Source organism: Candoia aspera, chromosome 7 (assembly GCF_035149785.1).
Source record: "Candoia aspera isolate rCanAsp1 chromosome 7, rCanAsp1.hap2, whole genome shotgun sequence".
NCBI classification, from domain to species: domain Eukaryota; kingdom Metazoa; phylum Chordata; class Lepidosauria; order Squamata; family Boidae; genus Candoia; species Candoia aspera.
In genome coordinates this window covers 30,669,930-30,693,223 of record NC_086159.1, presented here as the reverse complement: position 1 = coordinate 30,693,223, position 23,294 = coordinate 30,669,930, and the positions used below count along the sequence as shown (strand labels likewise).

Here is a 23,294-nt window from a genome sequence, read left to right as displayed (position 1 = left end):
AGTCAACCCAGTTGTCCTGTTGGTAATTGACAAAAGCTCGCAGATATTGCTCAAGAGTGGAACTAACAGCTTCAGTAGAACCGTCCGTCTCTGGATGCCAAGCGGTGGACAGGGCTTGCTTGGTTCCCAGCAATTTTAAAAATGCCCGCCAAAATTGTGACGTAAATTGTGTGCCTCTGTCACCAAACGGGCGGGGATACCGTGAAGGCGGTACACATGAACGAGGAAGAGGCGTGCGAGCTGTTGCGCGGTGGGGATAGAGGCGCATGGGATGAAATGGGCTTGTTTTGAAAAAAAATCTTTGACCACCCAAATGACGGTTTTTCGTTGACTGGGTGGTAGGTCCACGATAAAGTCCATGGAGATGTCCTGCCACGGGAAGGATGGAGTGGCAACTGGTTGGAGGAGACCTTGAGGCTTGCCTGTCTTGCGTTTTGTAGCTGCACAGACAGGGCATGTGGTGACATACGCTTTAAGGTCTCTTAGCAAAGTTGGCCACCAGAATTGACGGCGAACGAGGTGAAGTGTTTTTAGATATCCGAAATGCCCCGCTAATTTGTCATCGTGGCAGCGCTGAAGGATGGTTTTTCGCAAAGCGTCAGGCACATAGAGACGATCGTTGCACCAGGCAAAACCGTCAGTGAAAGTTACAGTGTGTAGATTTGCTTGTAACCAAGTATCATTTTTAAGGTGGAGCAGCAACTGTTGTTGCAAATCTGATGGAATTGGCAAGCGTGGCGAGCGGCTGGGAGGCGGAGCGGCTTGAGGCTGCGTTTGATGCGCTCGCGTTTGGCTGCGTGTTACCGCTGCCAAACTCAATTGTTTTTCAGTCCAGACTGTACCTTGAACTGTTGGTCCTGGGCCAGCATCTTGGGGCCTGCGGGAGAGCGCATCGGCTAAAAAGTTTTTCTTGCCTGGTATGAATTTGAGTGTGAAGTCAAAACAGCTGAAAAACTCAGCCCAGCGAAGTTGTTTGGGGCTGAGTTTCCGACTGGTGCTTAAAGCTTCCAGGTTCTTATGGTCAGTCCATACTTCAAAAGGGTTTGAAGCCCCTTCTAGTAAGTGGCGCCAAGTCTCTAAAGCCATTTTTACAGCAAAAGCCTCCTTCTCCCAAACGTGCCACCGTCTCTCTGTTTCGGTGAATTTGCGAGAGAGGTAAGCACAGGGTTTTAAGGTGCCAGACTGGTCTGACTGGAGCAGTAGTGCTCCGACCGAGAAATCGGACGCATCCACCTGTACTACGAAAGGTTTGGTGGGGTCTGGATGCTGCAAGATGGGTTCGGTAGTGAAGATTAGTTTGAGCGCTTCGAATGCCTGTTGACAGGTTGGAGTCCATTTCAGGAGCGCTCCTGGGTTTTTTGAGCGCCGCGTATCCCCCTGCGCTTTAGTTTTTAACAGTTCAGTAAGGGGGAGGGCGATTTCAGCAAAATTTTGGGCAAATGCCCGATAGAAATTGGCGAATCCAAGGAAACTTTGTAATTGTCTCCTGGTACGTGGAGGCTCCCATGCTACAATAGCTTCCACTTTTGAAGGGTCCATTTCGATGCCCTTAGCGGAAATCCTATATCCCAGATAATCGATTTGTGATTGATGGAAAGCACACTTGGACAGTTTAGCATACAATTCCGCTTTTCTCAATTTAGCAAGCACTTGACGCACCAAGTGAATATGTTCTGACATGGTTTCAGTATAAATCAATACATCATCTAAATACACCAGTACTCCTTTAAATAAGTGGTCGTGCAAGACCTCATTGATCAGTTGCATAAAAACCCCAGGTGCACCCGATAAACCAAAGGGTAAGACTTTGTATTGGAAAGCCCCAAGCGGACAGTTAAACGCTGTTTTCCACTCATCCCCTTCCCTTATGCGAATGCGAAAATAGGCTTCTCTCAGATCCAATTTTGAGAAGATTTTGCCTCTGGCCAGATGTGATAACATATCTTTGATAAGGGGTAAAGGATATTTATTTAATATTGAGACTGCATTGAGCCCGCGGAAATCGGTACAGAGCCTCAGTGAGCCATCCTTTTTTGGTCTAAAGAGGACAGGGGCCCCCACTGGGGAGTTCGCCGGCTCAATGAAACCCCTAGCCAGGTTTTTGTCAATGAACTCCCTTAGCGTAGTTAGCTCTTTGGGAGACATGGGGTAAATCTTTGGGTGAGGTAACTTTACATTAGGTAGGAACTCAATAGCACAGTCTGTTTTTCGGTGAGGTGGCAAGCGATCTGCTTCCTTCTCCCCAAATACATCAGCCAGATCTTGGTATTGGCTGGGCAGCCCTTCCAGTGGCGAGAGAGTTTGTACTGTAGTGTTAGCCACCCAACCTCCCTCCATGTCCTCTAACAAGTCCTTTTCAGGTACTTTATAAAATCCATCAGCAAACGTTACAGTTCTATGTAGCCAATTTATAAAAGGGTTTTGTTGCACAAACCAAGGCATTCCCAGAATCACCAAAGGGCCCCCCACCGGAGCTATGACAAAAGGTAATTTCTCCCAATGAGTGCCCATCTGCAAAGCCACCAGTCCAGTTGAGTGAGTAACTGCCTTCCCCCCCGCCATGGTCCCATCCAATTGCGTGAAGATCATGGGCCGTGGCAGAGGGAACGTGGGCAGTTCTAGGGCAGCTACTACATCAGGATGCATCAGCGAACGAGAACAACCCGAGTCCAGCATGGCCCAGACTTCGACAGTCTTAGTTCTAGAGCCCAATTTTACTTTGACAGTCATTGTAGGGAAGTTCCCACTCACCGAATCGTGTTCGCGCCCGGTTTCCTCCACCTGTCCAAGGGCGCCCTTCAGGACAGGTGGAACGCGTTTCCCGCCGGTTGGTCAAATTGTAATTCCTCGTCCTCATCCCCGAATGGGAGGTCTGGAGGGTCGAGCTCAGCACAGGCAGCCTTCATCTTGCACGGCAGGGAGGGCAATTTTCCCGGCGTTTTCCCGGGTCGCTCTTCTGGCCGGCGCCTTGGGCACGAAGTAGCACGATGCCCCTCTTTCCCGCATCTTAAACACTGCCCTTTCGCCAATCGCCGTTCCTTTTCTTCCAGGTTTTTGGTTTAGGGCGACTTGAAAATCCAGCAGCCCGAGCCCCCTTCGCGGCTTGGGTGTCTCAGCTCCTTACTCTGGGCATACATTTGTAGGGCGCTTTCCGCACTGCCTGCCAACTGTATCCAGCTGTATAACGTTTTAGGATCGTCCCTGCCCAAAGCCCAACGGAAGATTTCCGTGTCCAGCCCTTGCTTGAACATCTCCACCAAAGTCGACTGGGACCAGTCTTCCACCTTCCCCACCAGGGCTTTAAATTCTAAAGCGTAGTCTGCAACAGAGAGGGTCCCCTGGTAGAGTTTTCTAAGGGCGTTCTTCGCTCTCTCTTGGGCTAATGGGTCTTCAAAGTGCTGTTTCAGCGCCCACAGAAACTCATCAAAGTCCTCTAATTCCGTGGCCTCAGCTTGGCACAATGTTACGTACCAGTCAGCTGCCCTCCCCTTCAGCTTATTGGCAATGAAATTAATCTTGCCTTGTTCAGAGCGGAAATTCCGACCCCAATCTTCCATATAATGTCTAGCATTGGTAATGAAGAAGGAAAGCGTGGTAGGGTCCCCATCAAATTTCACCCCAAAGGGTGGGAAGGTCCTTACCGGCTCCACCAGCTGTGGTGGCTCCGCAAACAACAACGTGTGTCGAGCCGCCAGTGGTGGCCGATCTCGGGACGCCCTTGACTCCCTTCCCCCCACGGGCCGGGGAACTCGAGTCTTGCTTCTTCCCCTGAATGACAGGGAACTCCGTCGGGGGGGAAACAGCTGAGAGGGCTCCTCTTCCCAGTCCTCCTGTAGGGACCCCGAGCTTTTGGTGGCATCTTTGATGAGGGTCACTATCATTTCCATCTTGTCCTCTATTGCTTTCATACGTGCAGGGGTGACCGGCTCTTCTAAGGGTCTGTTAGTTACCACCACCCTTGGTGATAAGGGGATTTCGGGTTCCCAGGATGGCTGTGGCGATCCCCCCCCCTTGTGCTGCTCCCACCTCGGGTTGGGGTTGGAGTACACCCCCTGTGGCACCCTGCACCGCTAACAATAGCTCATCCAGTTGAGCATCTCGCCTCTCCCGACGTGCTGCTCTTTGCGCTCTCGAAGTTGGAGCTACCAGAGTCTTCGTCGAGTCCGGCTCTTCTTCGCTCCCCTCACTCTCGCGAAGTGGAGGTTCGATCATCGCTAGCGCTCCTCTCTACCCAACTTTGGATGGGGCTAGCGGAAAGTAATTAAATGATTCTCAGCTTTATGTAATGGTTGCCTAATCCCAAATACTCAGTCTCACAAGCTCGGGCTTAAAGATAACTGATTTATTAAAGGAATAGTATGCAAATACAGAGAAAGCTGAGAATGAGCAAAAGCACGCCAAATACAAACTTAAAAGCCTTGCCTTCAATCCAGTCCCGCCCCAAGCACTCGTCAGCACGCACCCCCTCCCAGGTGCTAGGAACCGTTACACGCGCCTGGGAAAGTAACCTTGAATAGAATTGCAAACCCAAACATACATTCCAAAGATCCAAAACAAAGGAGAGTGCAGGAATGGAAAAACCCCGAACGAGCCAAGCGAGTATACACGGAAAATGACTTGACATGTGAAACGTTACAATGTTAACAGAACATTGAAAGGAGAAACATGACAGTTCTTCTGGAAATTAAAATGAAAGCAAGGAGGTCTTGATTCAAGCACTGTTTTCTCCAATCATGATAGCATACTCCACTTTTTAAATCAATCAATCAATCTATCTATCTATCTATCTATCTACCCAACCACCGACCCACCCACTTACTTTTTAAATTAATTAAGGAATGCTTACTTTCAATACTTTGAAAAAGTTATGAATGCTGGTTCCCAGCCATAAAGAATTTACTGCTTGGGAATACTATTCTCTGGCAAATTTGAAGATCTTTCTCTCTCTCACAAGAAATATTAATAAATATTTTTTTCATGTTTCTGTATAGCAATATGACTTCAAGCCTTCAGTGGGAAAATACTCCCTTTGCAAGAAGTAATTCTGAGATGAATCTGGACTTTTAAGAGTATTTTTTTACAACTTTTTATTTATTTAATCTCATTAGCAGATGTCAAGATGGTCCCAGATACTGTTTGGTTGACAACACTGGAAACTAGGGGAACAAGATTCTGGTTGGTTTTTTTTGTTTTTACTGAAAACAATGTCTGTATCTTATATATAGTGTTGTTGAAAAGGCTCTGAAGCATGAAAATTTCCTTATTTGTTTTACTACTCATCTATTGCCAATGTTATACAGGTAATCCTCGTTTAATGACCCTAATTGGGACTGGCAACTCTGTTGCTAAGCAAAGCGATTGTTAAGTGAAACATCACATGACTGCCCTGCTTAGTGATGGCAGTTCCATCAGTCCTAGTTGTGGTTGTTAAGTGAATCACCTGCAGTTGTTAAGTGAGACATCACGTGACCGCAACTTGCAACCTCCTGCTGGCTTCCCGATTGACTTTGCTCATTGGAAGCCAGCTGGGAAGGTCACAAATGGTGATCACATGATCGTGGGATGCTGTGACTGTCATAAATGCAACAGTTGTCAAGAGCCTAAATCATGATCACGTGACCACAGGGATGCTGCAATGGTTGTAAGCGTGAGGACTGGTTGTAAGTCACTTTTTTCAGTGCCATCATAACCTTGAACAGTTGCTAAACAAATTGTCATTAAGTGAGGACTACCTGTATAGTACAGTACAATGTCCCAATCCCTTGATATTGTTTTCTGGTGTAATCTAGCATGGCTGGGCAAAAACTTCTGGCTTTTTTCAGTAAATTGAAAGTTGGGAGACTGCAGAAATCTATTACGCCTTTCACTTTACATACGTAGCTTCCCCACACAATAAGAGTGGGCTGGCGATAGTTGTGCTTGGCAGTGCAATCCATAAGTTGACATTCAAAGCTGTTTGGACCTTGAGCCTTCAGAAGTTGCATGCTCCCAACCTAAACACAGTAATACTATCCAGTTATTTTTATAACTTATCAGTGACAAACTAAAAATTGGAACATAATTCTCCATTGTTCCAAGGTTACGAAGTTTTTTTTTTTTCAAATTTCATTTTAATTAGGGTTTAGAAACTTGACCCGAATAACAGGCTCCATATTAGGATTTTTGCTTTTGATAAATTAACAACCACTACCACATTTGTTAGTGTTCAGGTCTCTTTGTGCTACTTTGCCTAGGTCTGGATTTTACTTCCAAGGAACCCTGCTTTAATACCAGAGAATATGGTCTGTGTATTGTGGACAGTTCATAGCTGTGGCTGTGAAAAATGCTTCAATTCTATTTCCTGACTCTACCATTAAGTAGTAATTAAAGGAGACATGTCTGTTGCATGTAGTGTCAACCCACCCTAGATGTGTACAACGTTTGGGGGGCTGAGGACTACACTACACTTTCAATGACATATTGAGTGGAAGTTGCACTTCAAAGATTGTGTAGAGTCTGGAAAAAGTTATTTAAATTTACATTTACCTGCACAGTAAATTAACTAAATTAGGCAATATGAGTATTTTCTGTGTATTATTTATTTGTGTGATATTATAAATTACAATTTTAGTGGTAACATTTGAAGGGTCGCTAAGGCTTATGGGAACTTCATATGGTATTGGGCTTTCCATTGCATATCCATGGCTTACCCCAAGATGTATACATTGATCATTGAAAACTGACTTAGGGCTTCTACCACCAAGCTTCAGCAGAAATGTGTATGATAGTTGCTTTGCAAGAGATCAGTCTTTCAATGGAAAAATTAGTTTTTTAATAATATAGCTGACCCTCCCATGGTCCAGATGGTCAGTCTGGATAAGAGGGGCAAGGGATTTAGTCCAACATAGTTGGAGGCTACCAGGTTGGGGGGGAGGGGCTCACATAGTGGTTACTGCAGTGATTTATAGCTATATACAGTATTTATATATAACAAGTTATATGGTACAGCCACTAGAGGTCACAGGATGTTAGGAAAATAAATGATGATGCTTGTGAGGTTTGAGTCTGAATCTGGCTCCGAAAACGAAACTTATCAAGGTTTTCAAGGGGAAAACTAAACTTATCAGAAAGAAATTGGAAAAACAGAAACCATGGATGATTCAGCAGAGCGGGAGAAATTGGAGGCGCTGATTGGACAAACTTCGGAGGGAGGTTTGAATCCTCCAATCAGCACTCAAGATAGAAGAGCAGAGAAGCGTGCAAATCAAAAAGCAGTCTGATTGGCTGCAAAGGAATAATAGCATGGAAAGGATCGCTTAAAAAGGCACACACGCCAAAAGCAAGCTGCCAGGGACAACTGATCCTTTGAGCTCACAGCAATTGCAGAAGAATCCTTACTGAAGGCGGGAGCCTTGCCTGTAGTCAGTGTGGAATCAGAGCCAGCTCCTCCTGCCATCGCGGACCTGCTTCCTGCACATGCCACTCCAGTTGAGCCTATTCTTGTCATCCCAGCCAAGCACAGTCTTGCATCCAGTTCCAAGCCTTGTCTTGCTGTTCCAGTGCATTTCAGTTTTGCTTCCAGCTTCAAGCCTCGTCATGGAATTCTTACCAAGTCCAGCCTTGTCTCCAGATCCGGGCCTTACCTCGACACTCCAGCCAAGCCCAGCCTTGTCTCCAGATCCAAGCCTTGCCTTGACGTTCCAGCCAAGTCCAGCCTTGTCTCCAGACCGGAGCCTTGTCTAGATGCTCCAGTCTAGCCTTGTCTAGCCTCTGTGGTCAAGCCTAGTCTAACCTTCGTGCCTGTTCAGAGACTCATCCCTCAAGCCTCCTCTTTGTCACACACTCTAGCTTCACCAAGTCTTGCAGCCTCAATAAGAGAATTAGCTGAGTTCTGCCTTGCTGTTTTGCCATGATCTGAACTTGCAGCCTTGCCTAATCATCCTCTTCTGCCTGGGTGGACTTGATTGAACTGCATTGCCTAATCTATTCTAAGGACTTTTATTGTTGTAAATAGTTATTGCAAATAAAGAATTTAATAGTAATTCTGCCTGACCATCTCATAGTCTGAACAGGACAATGCTCTGCATTACAGTATAGCAGGAATGGCAAAATTTGTAGATCTTGATCTACTGATAGGTCTCTGGTGATCTGCAGTAGATTAGCAAGTAATTCTCTTTCCTAATTATTTGACAGCAGTGACAACAAAATTCCACCCCATCCCACATGGTGTAACTTGTAGTGCTAAAATGAAAACCAGTTCTGGGGGCCACTTGGTTTTTGTTTCAAAGAAAAATAAATGATGTTCATTTCTGGTATTCAAAACCAATTATTTTTCTCAGAATTGTTTAATTAACTTTTTTTGGGGGCCAGGCTCCAACTGGAGATTCTAAAAAATGCTACTAAAAACAGAAGATTCCAGAAAGTAATAAAAAACAGAAACCCTCTTAGAAAGACTACTTAGACCATGGATGTCCAACCTTTTGGCTTCCCTGGGCCATTGAGTGAAGAGGAATTTTCTTGGGCCACACATAAAATATATAATACAGTTAATGTATATAAGTAATAAAACTTCATTTTTTCTATATTTTTTATTATAGAATTTTAAAAAAGGGCAACATAAAACTAGTGGGATATTTGATCTTGTTTTTCTGAAACTAATGCATCAATGTCTGGTTCAATGAAAGTGGTTGCAATTCTCAGTGAGTTCTCAAGGTGCCTGTCAAAATTTTTAATTCTAATTTTATTCTTTGTGTGCGCCATCCTTGAAAATAGTTGCTCACAAATGTACGTGCTGCCAAAAAGCGATGTCATGAATAAGGTGTGATTGTGAAGGGATGGATATTTTTCTCCGGGAAGATAGGTCTTATAGAAGTCCAGTAGAGAGACATGATCAAGTTTTTCTTTGAGTTGAATGTCTGATTGCAACTCTATGCATTCCATTTGAAAATTCGGAGGTAATGTAGTTATGTTGACTGAAAATGGAGTCAAAAATATACCAAAATATTGATGATTTTTCCGGAAATCTTGAAACCTGTTCTGAAATTCCTGTATCAAACCAAAAAGCAAGGCTGCATATTTCTCGCTGTTCACAATACTGTTTTCAGCCAACATATTAAAATGTATAAAATTATTTTCCATAACTTGAGCTTGCCATACTTTTAAGTTTCATTTCAAATACATTGCAGTGGTAAGTTGGTTTTCACCTTGATGAGGCATGTTTAACTCATTTAAATGAGTCATCAAATCCACTAAAAATGCTAAATCCATTTTTTATCTTCAAGTTCTGGCACAAATTTTCTTTTTAATTCCATAAACAACTTGATTTCATTTCACAAATCATAAAATCTTTTCAGCATTTTATCCTGACTTAGCCACCGTACTTCAGAAAAGTAAATGATGTCCCCATAATCAGCATCCATACTTTTAAGGAACTCCTGGAATTGGCAATGATTCAATCCCTTGGCCCTTATGAAATTCACTGCTTTGATGACAATTTGCATGACATTATCCAGTTTTAAAGTTTTCAGGCATAAATTTTCTTGATGTAGAATGCAGTAATACTTCATCAAATGTGAGTTGCTGGTGGCACTTGCATTGTCTTCTATCAATTTTGTAAGTCCTTCACTTTTATTAACCATTGTCGGGGCGCCATATACCACATATGTCGACAATGGTTAAAGAAAATGTCATTGCTTTAATGTCATTTTTACTGCTTTGTACAAATCAAGAGATTTAGTTGTGTCTTTTAATGGCACCAAAGAAGCCATTTCTTCAGTGACATTATATTCATTATCAGTACCTCTAATAAAAATGGCAAATTGAGCTGTATCTGTAGCATCAGTATTTTTATCTATTGCCAAAGCATAAAATTTGAAATTAGCAGCTTTACTCTTCAAACCTCTTTTGATAGATTTTCTTATTTCTTCAATTCGCCTGGCTATAGTCTGATGAGACAAACTGATTTTACAAAAATCGCTTTTTTAATTAGGACAAATTATATCTGCCACACTTTCCATACATTGCTTAATAAACTCACCATCGGTAAATGGTTTTGATTTTTTTGCAATCAGATTTGCTATCAAATAACTACCTTTTATAATAGAGTCCTTTTGAGTTGTGACTTAAAAAAAAAATTGTCGAGACAACAGACTTTTTTTCAGTTCTGCTAATTTGTCTTTACGACAAATTCCTTGACAAGCTTTGACTTTGGCAGCATGTTTTTCCATATAATGCCTTTTCAAATTGTAGTCTTTGAAAACTGACACATTTTCCCTACAAATTAAGCATAGTACCTTAGTATTTGTCTTGACAAAAAAGTACTCATCTGTCCAATTATCGTTGAATACTCTTCCTTCATCCATGATTTTTTTTTTTTCTTTTCTGGGTTCTGTTTTCTGTTGAAATGATATTGAAGCCATACTGGAATAAATTTATTTAGGAATAAATATATTTTTAAAGAAATAACACAACAAGCCCATCCTAAATTGTTTTGTTGTTAGGTAGTTGTTAGGTAGTTTTTTTTCTAGTCCACCAGTCAGGTGTATCATCAGGTGTTGTAGTCCAGCACATTAAAGGCATTATGACCGAGAAGTGTGTGCAGATGGTAAATCCTGAACCAAATTAAGGGGTTGAAATGACAATAAAGGGGATTTCAATTAAATTGGCAACTCCTGGTAACACGAGCACCGATGGTGAGATCAACTGCTTTCTATTTATCAAAGAAATTTAAGGAGAGACTTTCTGGAGGATGAGAGGCAGATCATCCTAAAGCATCTCCAAGGAAGTTGCATGCCTCTACACATGTTGGTGCACTATCCCTTTAAAGATTCCTCCATCTCTTTCCTCCCAGGACCATGACAGTGCTCGAGTATTCTAACTTCACCTAGGGGCGATGATATAAATTCCTATCTTCTAATTGGCTGCTTTCTCCCTCAGTCACTTTTTGCAGACCCGCCCATCCCGTTCCCCCTCTCGCCGCCCAGAGTCCGTTAACATTTCTAGTTACTTCACAACCGTTGACGGGAGCTGGTGTCACTCATTGCTGTCCCTCGTTTTCATTGGCTATGCAGCTTGTCAATTTGGACTCCGGTAATTGATGGGTGGGAGCTTCCGTGGCGGTGAGGAGTCGAGCCGGCGGCAACGGTGGTGCTGCTGAGAGCCGGCTCTTTGCGTCCTCAGACAACTTTTTCGTCGGAGGAGGTGTTGGCTTTGGCAGGGAAGGACGGCCGCTAGGATGTATTCATGATCAGGTGAGTGAAAGGAGGCTGCAGTTTTGCACGAAGAGAACGGGCCAGCTGCTCACCCCTCCCACTCCTGGATTCTTCCATGTATGGGGCAGGGAACCGCCCCTCTGGAAAACAGAAACCGGGGCTGCTCGGGATTTGGCCGGGGTCGCCGCGGTCCTTCCGTTTCTCGCGATGTGAAGACCGTGGTGAGCCGCGCCCTTCATCCTGGGAACCTTCCGAACGAACCGCCACTGCCGGCGGCCACTCCAATTTTTCTTGCAGTGAGTCAGACCTGCGATCCCTCCCTCGACGGCGGCCCTCTTCAGCAGTTCTTTTAATCAGCCTGCGTGACTTCGGGATGCCCCTCGCCCTCTTCCACCTTCTTCAGTACCTCATAATCATCCAAGAGTAGATTTCTCCCATGGGTCTCTATCCGTGAACCACTGGTCCTTTCCTCCTTTTCTGGGTCAGCTAAAAGGCTTCTGCTTTCCGCCGTAACGCCTCCTGCAATCGTGTCACTCCATGCTTTTTCGTTTTCTGATCTTATTTCTTTCTCGTGCCCTTCCCATGATCAAGCTGTTGGAGGGAAGGGTTTTTGTTAGCAAGTGTTAGATTCGCTTGCTGGGAAAAAAATTCTTAACAAACTTTGGCTGCAGTGAAGATTTCCTCAGTGGTCTATTTTACTCCCCCCCCTTTAATTATGTAGGCATTGTAGCGTTCTGAATCTATTGGAAGTGCCATATCTGCTTGCAGAAATCCCTAGCACCAATCGATTGCAGTGAAGGGATACTGAAAAAGCTATTTGCTGCCATATAGTGATCTTCTGGATTTTTGCAGGCCAGTATAGTTACCCTGCAACACCACATGCAGTATTCACTTTCAAAAATGTATTGGGAAGAATATTGTTTTTCTGAATGTTGGAATAGGCAAAAAGTACCTGTGATTGGTTTGCTGGGTTGCAGGCTAGTAGGCATTGTTTGCCTAATACTTTTCCCATTGTAGCTGCATACCTTGATAACCATAAGAATATGTTCATACTATAAATTCCTGGACTTTTTGGATAGTCCATAATAAAATTATGTTATGTGTTACAGACTGAAGACATGACAGTTTTCTTAGGTTTCCCATTTTGAATCAATTTCAGCATCATTGTTTCTTAGAAGAGTAGCTCTTTCTGTAAAAATAGGTATTATGCTGCTTTCATATTAATATGTTTATTATAGCATGTATTTTCATGAAAGTGGACTCTAAAGCCACTATAGATTTATTAGCCTTTATGATACAATTCCTTCCCTCGGCAATACCACACATGTTTTTTTCTTAAAAGTGCATATTTCTACCTGCTTTTGCTGATGGAATGATTTCTCAGAACATTCCTGTATTTAAAAAGTGCATGAGTAAGGTTCCATCTAGCAGGAAGCTTAACTGCTTATTGACTGTAGTCATCCATTTGTTTTCATGAGAGCTGTCCTAAAGTGTAGCTCATTCGCTTTAATGAGCATAGCATGACAAAATGGCACATTAATAATTATTGCTTTGGATTGAGTACTAATTAAAATGTTAAAAAATCTTGGTCTGGTGAGTTGATAATGCAAGGTCAGATAGGCTGAAGGAATCTGGATTGCCATTCCCTGTTCCATCTCAAGAATTTATTTTTATTCATCTAGACAGGGTTCTTCAGCTATTCTTGCTCATTTGTCCTAAACAAATGAACAAGTGCTATTTGTCTTATGTGTATGTGCATATCTTATGATAGTGTGATAAGATCTAAATATGAAAGATATCTGAAAATATAATTTGCATATTTCTGATTAAGAACTTGACTTATATGTAAAAATTGGAATATATGAGAATTATGTTAATTATAATGGATGAATAGACATAGAATGATTTTGGCTGCATAATCAGTGTTTTCTTTGTTGTGCTCTGCAGCCTCTCCAAAAGGGATTATTTTATTTTAAGAGTGATTCATATACCTTCTCAACATCTCTCTTTGGCATGGACATAATAATATTCTTTTTTAAATCTTGACTGTGCATTCATGTCAACATCAGCAGCAACTGATTATATGCATTAATAACTCAGCGTGTATGAACAGTGTGCCATATATTACTGTTTTGGATCCTAAAGTAATTGAAATAAAGGAAATTTCAGGATGGAAAGTGCTTCTAAAGTGCTCCTAAAAAGTATACTTGCCTGAATTTTAATTAAGTTAAATTAGGTACAAGCTAAATACCACTTTGAAATATACAGTACTTAGTGTTCACTATGTATTTGTGAAAAAAGAAACATCATGGCTTCTCTGCTCCGTGCAGTAAGAATACTAAAATCTATGTTAAGCAGTAGTTTATATGCTCAGTCCTATATCTACCATCTCCACCTTTTTGGCGTGTTGTGAAGATTCTGTAAGGACATCTACAGAAATAATGAGTGTTAGTATAGTTCATAACATACAGTAACCTTTGAAGCTTTGAGAAAAATGAAATGTGGTAAGTGAGTGCAACGATATATACTAGTAGTTTCTTGAATAATAATATAATAATAGGAATAGTTCTAGGAAGTTGGTAAAACTAATGATAACTAGTATTCCTCAACTATCATCTAGATGTCTACATTTGTTCTCTTTATTTGTGCAAAATTACAGAAAAGTGAACAGTTTGGTATTATTAGATTCAGAATGCAACATTCTTCTTGCATATGGCCTTGGAATTCAGAAACTAAACACACCTTTATTTAGATTACATATTTTCTGTTCTCTGTTGATAAACTTTATTCTTTCTTATATCAATCCAATATTTTATCCATTGAAGTCAACTTTAGGCAATAGGCTTATTCTCTTCCTCTTCTTTTCTCTGTTCATATATTTTAAAACTATATGCCTATATTTTAAATTTTATGCTGCAGGAATATACAGCATATATTCTACATATGTAGAAGTGAGTTTGAACCCAGTAGAACTTACTTCTGAGTAAGCATATATAGTGTTCTGCTGCATGTATATATAGGTAGTCCTTGTTTAGTGACTGCCTTGAACAGTGACCGTTCACAGTAACAGTGGTGATGAAAAAGTAACTCTTGATTAGAGAAAGATGGAAGCTTATGAACTGTTTAGAATTAAGATAACTAGATGTGGCATTGCTTTACGTAGAAAGCAAGCTGCAGTTGAAGTGAAGTTGATTTTAAAAAATATTTTATTATTTATTAAAAAGATTTATATGGCTGCCCATGTTAAGCAACTCTGGGTGGCTCACAATAACAGTAAAACCAATAAATGAATCATAAAACAGTAAAAACAATGAAACAAAACAAAAACCCCACGCTGTAATCATCCCCTTGGGATGCCCCCAGAAGACTCAGCTGCCGTCCTTCCATACTTTCGACCTATGTAATCTTACCTAGTGCCTCAGGAAAAAGCCAGGTCTTAATGACCTTCTGAAAAGCTAGAAGGGTGGGGACCTGTCAAATTGCTGGTGGGAGTGTGTTTCACAAGGTAGGCACAGCCATGGAAAAGGCACGCTTCCTAGGTCCCACTAGATTTCAGGGAGGGGACCTGGAGCGTGCCCACCCTACTTGATCTAGTTGAAGCAAGAATAAGATCTTTGGGTAATTTTAGATTAAAAATCTACTAATGAGGGAAATGTTGGAATAGTTACTTGAATGGTGATATGTACTAGGAGTTCTCTATTGTGCTGAAAATATTATGCAGTATTCTTTAATTTGAAGTATATTAACTGCTTTTGGATGTTTTGCAAATCCAAAGGTTATTAGGCTGGTGTGTTCCCAATTATTAGCCACAGTCCAGATAATAATATCAATTTTTTGTCTGATAATATGACACTTTGTGATTAAGTAAAACAGAACAAGAACTTTTGGACTCCTCTGAGTGATACAGGAAAAGAATGTCTCAGTGCATGAACCCAACATTATTTATATCACATTAAACCAATGGTGTAGTATGATGTCTGAATGTAGCCATTATCAATAGAAGAGAATATATATAGCTCAAGGTTGAACTATGGAGTCCTTGGTGCTCTTGAGCTTGCTTGTTTGCTTGCAGACGTTTCATTACCCGACTAGGTAACATCATCAGTGCTAGTGAGTGTGGGGTTTGCTCCCTGTTTATATACAGTAGCTTGCCAGTGGGCTTAAAGCAAATCATTATACTAATTCTTATTATATATTACATTTCTGTACCATTAGTTATTGATTTTTATTCCTGTTTGGGTTGGATTATGTGTTTTGGCTGTTTAACTATCAAGGAAGCAAAAATTATACAGACTATAATAATGCAGGTTTTAAGGGCAAAGTACAGAATCTTGGAAACTGCAACAGGAACTTCCAGCTGTCATTTAGTGAGTTAATTGAAACAGTTTCCTTGAACAATTTGTCACTTTTCTACCTGGGCTTTTTGCAGCCATGAATGAACTGCTTTTTCTGAGTTACGCTACTAATGAACTTCTGTCCTATTTGTTGGTTATGTCTTACATCTTAGGAGCTGGACAGTATATAAATATTTGCCCATAAATAAATAAGGGTTATCTTCATTTTGCCACTTTCTTTTGAAGATCAGAGCAGGACATATATAGTTAAATATATTTTCTAATTTTCCTCCTACTATATTTATAGTGTGACTTCTGTGTTGTTTTCTAAAATTGTGGAGGGACAGTTTTAATTTTCTGCCTCTGAACTTGTATTTAATTTTGGAGCTCTAATTATAAATAATAATTGAGTCAGTAGTTAATTTTTGGAGAGCAGGTACTGAATCAGTTAGCTTTTATAGGAGAGTTTCAGTTCACTTCCATATTTTCAGATATTGGAATAGAAATGGTAACAACTGCAACTCCATTGAATAACTCTTGCAAGCATTTGCTAGAATTGCTTTTGTTTTGGAGTGTGACTTTTTTTTCTTCCTAGCCAGTAAAGGGAAATATCTTTCTTTCTGGTTGATTTTGTTTAGAAACCAAGTAAAACATTTCATCTGTCAGCTTTTTATTATACCTCCCCCTGCCTTTTAAACTGTGATTTAACTTTTCATTTACATGTAAATCTGTATTTATCCTGGTAGTAAAACAAATAATATCAAAAATAGGATTGAAGACTGCTTAGGATGTGCATCCTGTTGCATTGTTGGGCTTTGAAAAGTGCTTCTGATTATTTCCTCCCTGATGAGAATGTGACAGCATTTAAAAATTGCTTTGATACACTGAGGATGTTGTTTACAGCTAAGATTAAAAAGGAGAATGTGTTATAATAAGACACAAGTAACCAGCATTCATATCACATCTTAGAAGATATGTAAAAAAAAAAGGTGTTTTGTAAATCAAATTAGGGTGACTTTAGGGAGTTGTTCCCTAAAGATACATGCTGTACATACACCTCTTTGCAACACTGCTTGCTTGCTTTCTTCTGTTTTCTTGCATCAGCTATAATGCAGAAAACAGTAGAACCCTCCCTCTGGTAAACAATCTAAAATGAATACAAGTTCCTCAAGTAACATCAAGGCTTCCTTGTCAACTGTTATATCAAGGTTTAAGAGTTTTAAAATACGTCATAAGACAGGTTACACTCTTTGCTTTATGAGTGGGGAGAAGAAGGATAAAATCCAAGTCACTGTATTGAGATCAGAGACTTTTTTAGTGCCAGCTGGAGAATGTCCATGTTGCTCAGCTACTCTGAAGCTCTGACTCACAAGTAGTGAAGGCAGATAACCCGTTGTAATTGTTGGAATAGCAGTAGTTTGGCCTGGACATGTAAACAGTGATGTATAAACATTTCCCCTGAATTGAGAAATGTATTAGTAAGACAAGACTTCTACATCTTTTCAAGATGATGTTATGTTTGAGAAAAAAAAAATCCCTTCTCCTCTTACTGGTAGTCATCTGGTATAGATGGGGGAAAAGAATATCTCTATTCTGTTAACTCTGTTAGCAAATAATGAGCAATTTATGCACATTTTAATATTTGGTGATGGAATCCATGTAATGAAAAATGGTATGCTTGCCTGGATAGGGGAATAAAAAGAACATTGAGGACTTTTAGTAGAATTTCTGAGGTATTTGCTGTAGATCAGCATAAATTTATGAGTTTTGATAAAAGTAGCAAATAAAAAATAGGCTAGATGTCTTGGCCATCCTTAATTGTTTACATTATCTTTAAGAGCATCAGGAAAGCCCTGTAGGCCCATCCTACTTACCCATTTTTGAACCATCGCAAGCTCTATAATATTCTTCTTAAAGTGCAATGACTAGAAGTGTAACAAAGCTTGAATTGTGGTTTTACCATAGATTTATATAAGAGCATTATTTGCGACCAAGGGCAAGATGGATAGATGATATTCTAGAGGTGACGGACTCATCTTTGGGGGAATTGGGGTGGTGACAACCGACAGGAAGCTCTGGTGTGGGCTGGTCCATGAAGTCACGAATGTATTGTTTCAAACACAGAATACTTGCACTTTACTATTCAAAGTTTTTAAAGTCTTATATTTTAGCTTTTCTTTTTAATACAGTGTTTGTTTGTTACTTGTGAGATTAGTCAGTCACCCAAAGGTGGAATGAAGGGCTGAATCCTTTAGTTCCATGCCTCTATCCTATATAGCCAGGAAGTGGCACTATAGAAATTATTTCAGCATTTTACCACCAGTAAGGCAGCACAGGATATGAGAGCCCTTTTTTCTAATACACCACAGGTAAGGGATAGGCACCAAACAGGACATCCCCTGCAAGATAGGTGGTGGCAGCAGGAACTACCAAGCTACTTGTCAGCCTTGTGAGGTAGTCAAGAAGCACACCCAGGAGCACTAGCTCTATCTTTATTGTAAGGTTACATTAACAGAATCTTGCAAGTCTGAAAGTACCTCTCCCATCCCTCACTTTTACTCTCTGGAAAAGTAGGGAGGATCCCTTTTGAGATGCTTTTGCCACCTCTCCTTCTTCAGATGCAACTTTCATTTAGCAGAATGTTGTCTAGGCTGCAGCTCTTTCTTGTGTCTTCCAAGGTCATTCCCATGTACCATTACACTACTAGTCAGGAATCAGGACCAGATTCTGAAGACCCGGAGAGCTTTTGGGAGAGAAGGCTTGACATCTCCAGCATTCCATCCACTAAAGTACTTGTCTTTTTATCTATAGAAATTGAATTTTCTTTGGAGTCTTTGGTGAGAGACTTTGACAAGGGTGTTTTGAAAGTCCAAGTACTGTTTGTTTGTTTATCAAATTTGTCACCTCCCATCTCCTCCCACCAGAGGGACTCTGGGTGGTTATGATGTATATTGCGACACCTTTGTCTACACATTTGTTGACACTCTAAAAAAAATCTAGATGTTTGATTCCTTTTCAATAAAATTCATTTTTCTACATTTATTTTTACCAGTTTCACTGGAACAGATTAAGCTAACTAGACTACAATTTCCTTTTATCAACCTTTGATCCCTCTTGGAGTTGTATTGGTTATTTTTTGGTGGCTGAGAACAGATGCCAGTGTTAAAGGGAAATTTATTATTTGTAAGAAGATTAGCATTTTCATATTTAAGTACTTTGATAGTTTCTTTATTAATTGAATTTATATAGCCACCCTTCTTAATACGTGACTTTGGGTAGCTCACAGTTAAACACAATATAAAAACACGAAAAAATACAACAATTTAAAACAAAACAATATAAAACCTATTTCAGATACATTTGTTGTTGTTAGAAGAATACATGACAAAGAATATTGAGACAAAGGTGGGTTGTTTTTTTGCATCTTTTATTGATAAGATTGCATTTTTTTTTGCCGAAGTTTATTGCCCTTTATGAGCACCTCACTCACAAAGAACTTCAGTTTTTTGAAGGGAGCCTACTTGCTTTTAATAATAATTGTGACCCTGCTTGTTAACCACTCTGGTGTTCTCTTAGACTTCATAAACCTTTCCTCATTTTAGATATACGTTCTAGCTGAGATTCTATTATTATAATCTCTTCTGAAGTCAGACCATATTGGACTTTCTCAGCAATGCTTCCATAAACATTAAAAGTAGAACATTATGACCACTATTTCCAGTCAGTTCAATAACTTTAGGATCTTGAATGAGATTCTGAGTGTCGCAACGTTAAGTTTAGTGTTAGCTTCCTGATTCTTCCAGGCAAAGTAAATTTAGGATATCTAGAAAGTTGGTATCTTTATTATGCCAATATGAATAGTTTTCCTGTCTGTGTGAGAGTAATTGAAATAGCCCATTACTATTATTACTTCTTTTTAAGATGCTTCTCTAATGTTATTATTTTTCTTACTGCTACAGCTGGTTGCCTTTTCACCAAATATCTGTGCAATTTGATTGATGGTTGTAAAATTTTGTAGTAAAAATTTCCAGTCAGTATTATCTGCGATACTATACATGAGTATTACTAAATGAGAGTCACTGGGAGTTGGGTGGCATACTGTATACATTTAATAAATAGATTTCTCACACTTTAGAGTTTGTAGTTCATGGGAATTACACTGTAATTAGCTCTACCCCTGGGAAATCATTTTACATTTACCTCCATTCTGATACCGTTATGTTTTGTAGCCCATACCTAATATAAATAAAACAGTATCAGCATTTTTCCCTTACTGATGACATGCTAAGTGAGGTTTCCTAGGAAGAGCATTCAAGAATCATGATGCCACTGAGAAGGCCCTTTCAGTGGTAATCATCTCCCGACCTTTAATTGTGGTGATACCTGTAAAAAGAAAGACAAGGGAAAGGGTCATTGGAAAGTACACATGATAATTGAATGAAGCCAATATTTATGGAGTTCTGCAGATACATAACTTTGTTTTCATCTGGTTACACTCCCTTGAAATGATTACATCAAGTAATGAAAAGTTACAATTTTCTGAATTTTTTGTAGTGACTTGTTCTGGACCATTCTAGGTATTAATATAATTCTTTCTGAAACCTTTGTATTGCTTTTGAGTAAAGATCACATCCATACCAAGATAATATTAGCTGTAATATACTAATCTATTACTGCTCTTTCCAGCATATGTCCAATATGTGTTCTGTGTCATAAATAGACTTGCTTCTGTAATTTCAGGTATTTATTAGCCCAGTAAAGATTTACAGCTGTACATTAGGCTCTATCTGTTTTTTTTTTGTGTGTGTGTGTTACTAAAACTTTTGGTATATATTTGAATTGTCTTCCCAATAGGACCTGAAGGGCTTCTAATATGTGTCACTGGGCTTCTAATGGACTTTATAGTAAGCACTGCCTGGTGAATTGTATTTAATTTAAATTATTTTCTTTAACATATGATTTTCAGAAGTTCCAGAATCTTTCTTAGGCTAGATCCAAAGGACTGTACTTTTCTTCAGCATAACACTCTGTTTTAATAGAGCTTTAAATGGAATAGACCCCTGAAGAATAGCTGCCAACAGGATAGATGAACGATTTGATTAACAGTTTTTGCATTTTTGAAGCAACTCTCCTAGTTTTAGAAAGCTAATACAAAGTAAGCCTTTTGCCCCTGATGGTCCTGAATTGGGGCATTGATTCTCTATATTTAATATTTGGGCATTATGATTGTGTCTTTTTGTGTATTGGTCAATACCACCTAGAATCCTCCCAAGATTGACATGGATTATGATTTGGTGTAGTGGTTAAGGCATCAGGCTAGAAACCGGGAGATTGTAAATTCTAGTCCCACCTTAGGCACAAAGCCTGGTGAGTGACCTTGGGCCAGTCACACTCTCTCAGCCCTAGGAAGCAGGCAATGGCAAACCACTTCCGAAAAATCTTGCCAAGAAAACTGCAGGGACCAGTTCCAGCAGTCGCCAGGAGTCAACACTGACTCGAAGTCATAAAAAACAAAACAAAACACCACATTGCAAATACAGGTAGTCCTTGTTTAGCAACTGCCTCATTTAGTGACCGTTCGCAGTTACAGTGATGAACTTTACAACCAATTCTTGCATTTATAACCTTTGGAGGTCTGTAAAGCAAAGGAAAGCTGAAGTAGATCATAAGCATAGTTGTTTCACTTAGCAACCACTTCACTTAATGACCAAGTTGCCGGTCCCAACTGTGGTCGCTAAATGAGAAGTACATATACATTTTCAAACATAGCTATTCAGAAATGTATTTCATGCCTACTCTGGGAAGAAATTATACTTCGATAATTTTTGTTTATAGCTCCTTTCATACTACTCCCATTAAGATTACTTGAGCAGTGATGGGCACATTTAATGTTTGCAAGTTCTATTTTAATTTTTTGTTTAACTGGGGCTTGTTTCTTCTGGAACAGTCATAAAATACCAGATCTGAGGGTAGAACCAGTCACAATCACTATATCCTATGAGCAGTCATTATGTGATAGACATATACAAATTCATATCTGAGTTACTGCAGATCAAAGATTTTATCACATCCTAACAATCCAGCAAGAGAGCTATATAAATACCTGTTCAAAGGTTAGAATTGCATTTTATAGTTGTGAGCAATGTAGTTGAGAGATTAGCACTAGATAACAATTTAAACCGCTGAACAGAATTTTCTTGCATGTTTTAAGAACAGCAACTGGGTTCAGCAATCTTCGTCTGGACTTATGACTAAACGTTGAGCTTGAATAAGACATTAAGTTTATACTCAAACCTTTCAGTTATTCAGAAACATGTTTAGTAGAGTTTACTGCTGAGTAAATGTCCATTTCACTTAGCAAGCAGAGACTTCATGGGTACACTTTCCCCTAGATCTTAGTAACACCATGAGCATAGCTATCTCATTGGGTTATGGTGCTCCAAGTACTGAGCTGATCACCTTGATATTCACAAAATAAGGCTGCTTATAGGCTTATAATCTTTGTACTAAAAATATTGATTTTTTCTTACCTTACATTCACAAATGGGATAGGATGAATGTCTATAGGAGCCAATTGCATGATATATACTGATAAAAACAGTGAGGTTTTTGTATGGACAGCATGTACTGGCTTGTGTAGTTAGTAGAAACTACATTCTGTAGTTAGATAAAGAGAAAAACTTGGCGGTCTACTGAGATTCAACCGTCATTTTTCAAAAGCTTTGTGGTAATATATTGTTAGGAATTAGCTGCTTTAACTTACCACACTGTATAAAGTGAAGTGTCATACCTAAGTATTTTGTTTTGGAATAACTCTACATTGCAGAACAGGTGAACCCAGTTGTGTTACATAACTAATACTGAAGACAATATATTAATGAAAACCATTACAGCTAGCATTTTTATCTTTCTGTGTGTCTTGCAGTTTTTGCATTGAAGAATGACTTAACCAGTATCAGAGTTGGCCAGAGAGAGTCCATTTAAATGTATTACCGTTTGGTTTTCTTTCCATTTAAGTCCTTGTAATGAGCAAAGAACCAATCTTCCATAGTCATTTACAAATGTCTTCAACCACGAGATTTCTACAACACTGGGTGGGTTCACACATTATGCTAAGCTACAGTTGCCTGTTTTTATACAACATACTAAGTCTAGTGTAGTGTGTAAAACAAACTGCTCATTGTCAAGTCCTCTGTACAGTTGAATGCCTTTTTCATTTATAAGATGACACATTTGAGATTAGTTGAGTTAAATTCCATAATTCTGCATAAAATTATAATGCACATTTGATACTCAGATAGAATTGATATAAATATACCTTTTTGGGAAACACAAAGCACTTCGAAGGGGCACTTCACAATTGGCCCAGGTGAATCTCCATTTCAAATCTCCATCTCTATTTCAAGGGTTAAAGCAACTACATCCAGCTTGGAGGGGCTTCTTTGAAGCATTTCCCCATTATCTGTGTAGGTAGCAAAATGGGTGGTAGGGCTGTGCAATGGAATGAAAGGCAGAAAGGATCTTCAGATTGTGAGGAAGTGCAAACAACCTGTCTGCAGCTCCTTAAAGTAGCTGTGCTTTTCATCAGTGTTACTAAATAGGTATTGCAGTGTAAGCTCTAAAAAACTGAAAATTACTCCCAGAATTAAGCATCACCTGCATGTCTGATATTGGTTTGCTCACTTTGTGGCTTTTGGTCCCCCCCCCAATCTTAATTGGGTCTCTTGAAAATCAAGTCGTATATCCATGAAGTAAGCCAAAAATGACTTAA

General features: G+C 39.8%; 2 protein-coding genes across 3 annotated transcripts in view; one reads left to right on the top strand and one right to left on the bottom strand.

The window, feature by feature from the left end:
- ADSL (adenylosuccinate lyase) overlaps nt 1–23,294 on the bottom strand; it is a 275,527-nt gene that overhangs the window by 94,001 nt on the left and 158,232 nt on the right. The gene's annotated exons all lie outside the window — the stretch shown is intronic.
- Nucleotides 11,090–23,294, top strand: part of MRTFA (myocardin related transcription factor A) — a 98,955-nt gene continuing 86,750 nt past the window's right edge. The window contains exon 1 of one of the 2 annotated variants that reach the window (XM_063308155.1): nt 11,090–11,228. The gene's annotated coding sequence lies outside the window, so the exon portion shown is untranslated. Of the gene's footprint in view, nt 11,229–11,372; nt 11,486–23,294 lie in introns of those variants that run through there. The other variant, XM_063308154.1, reaches the window with a different exon arrangement.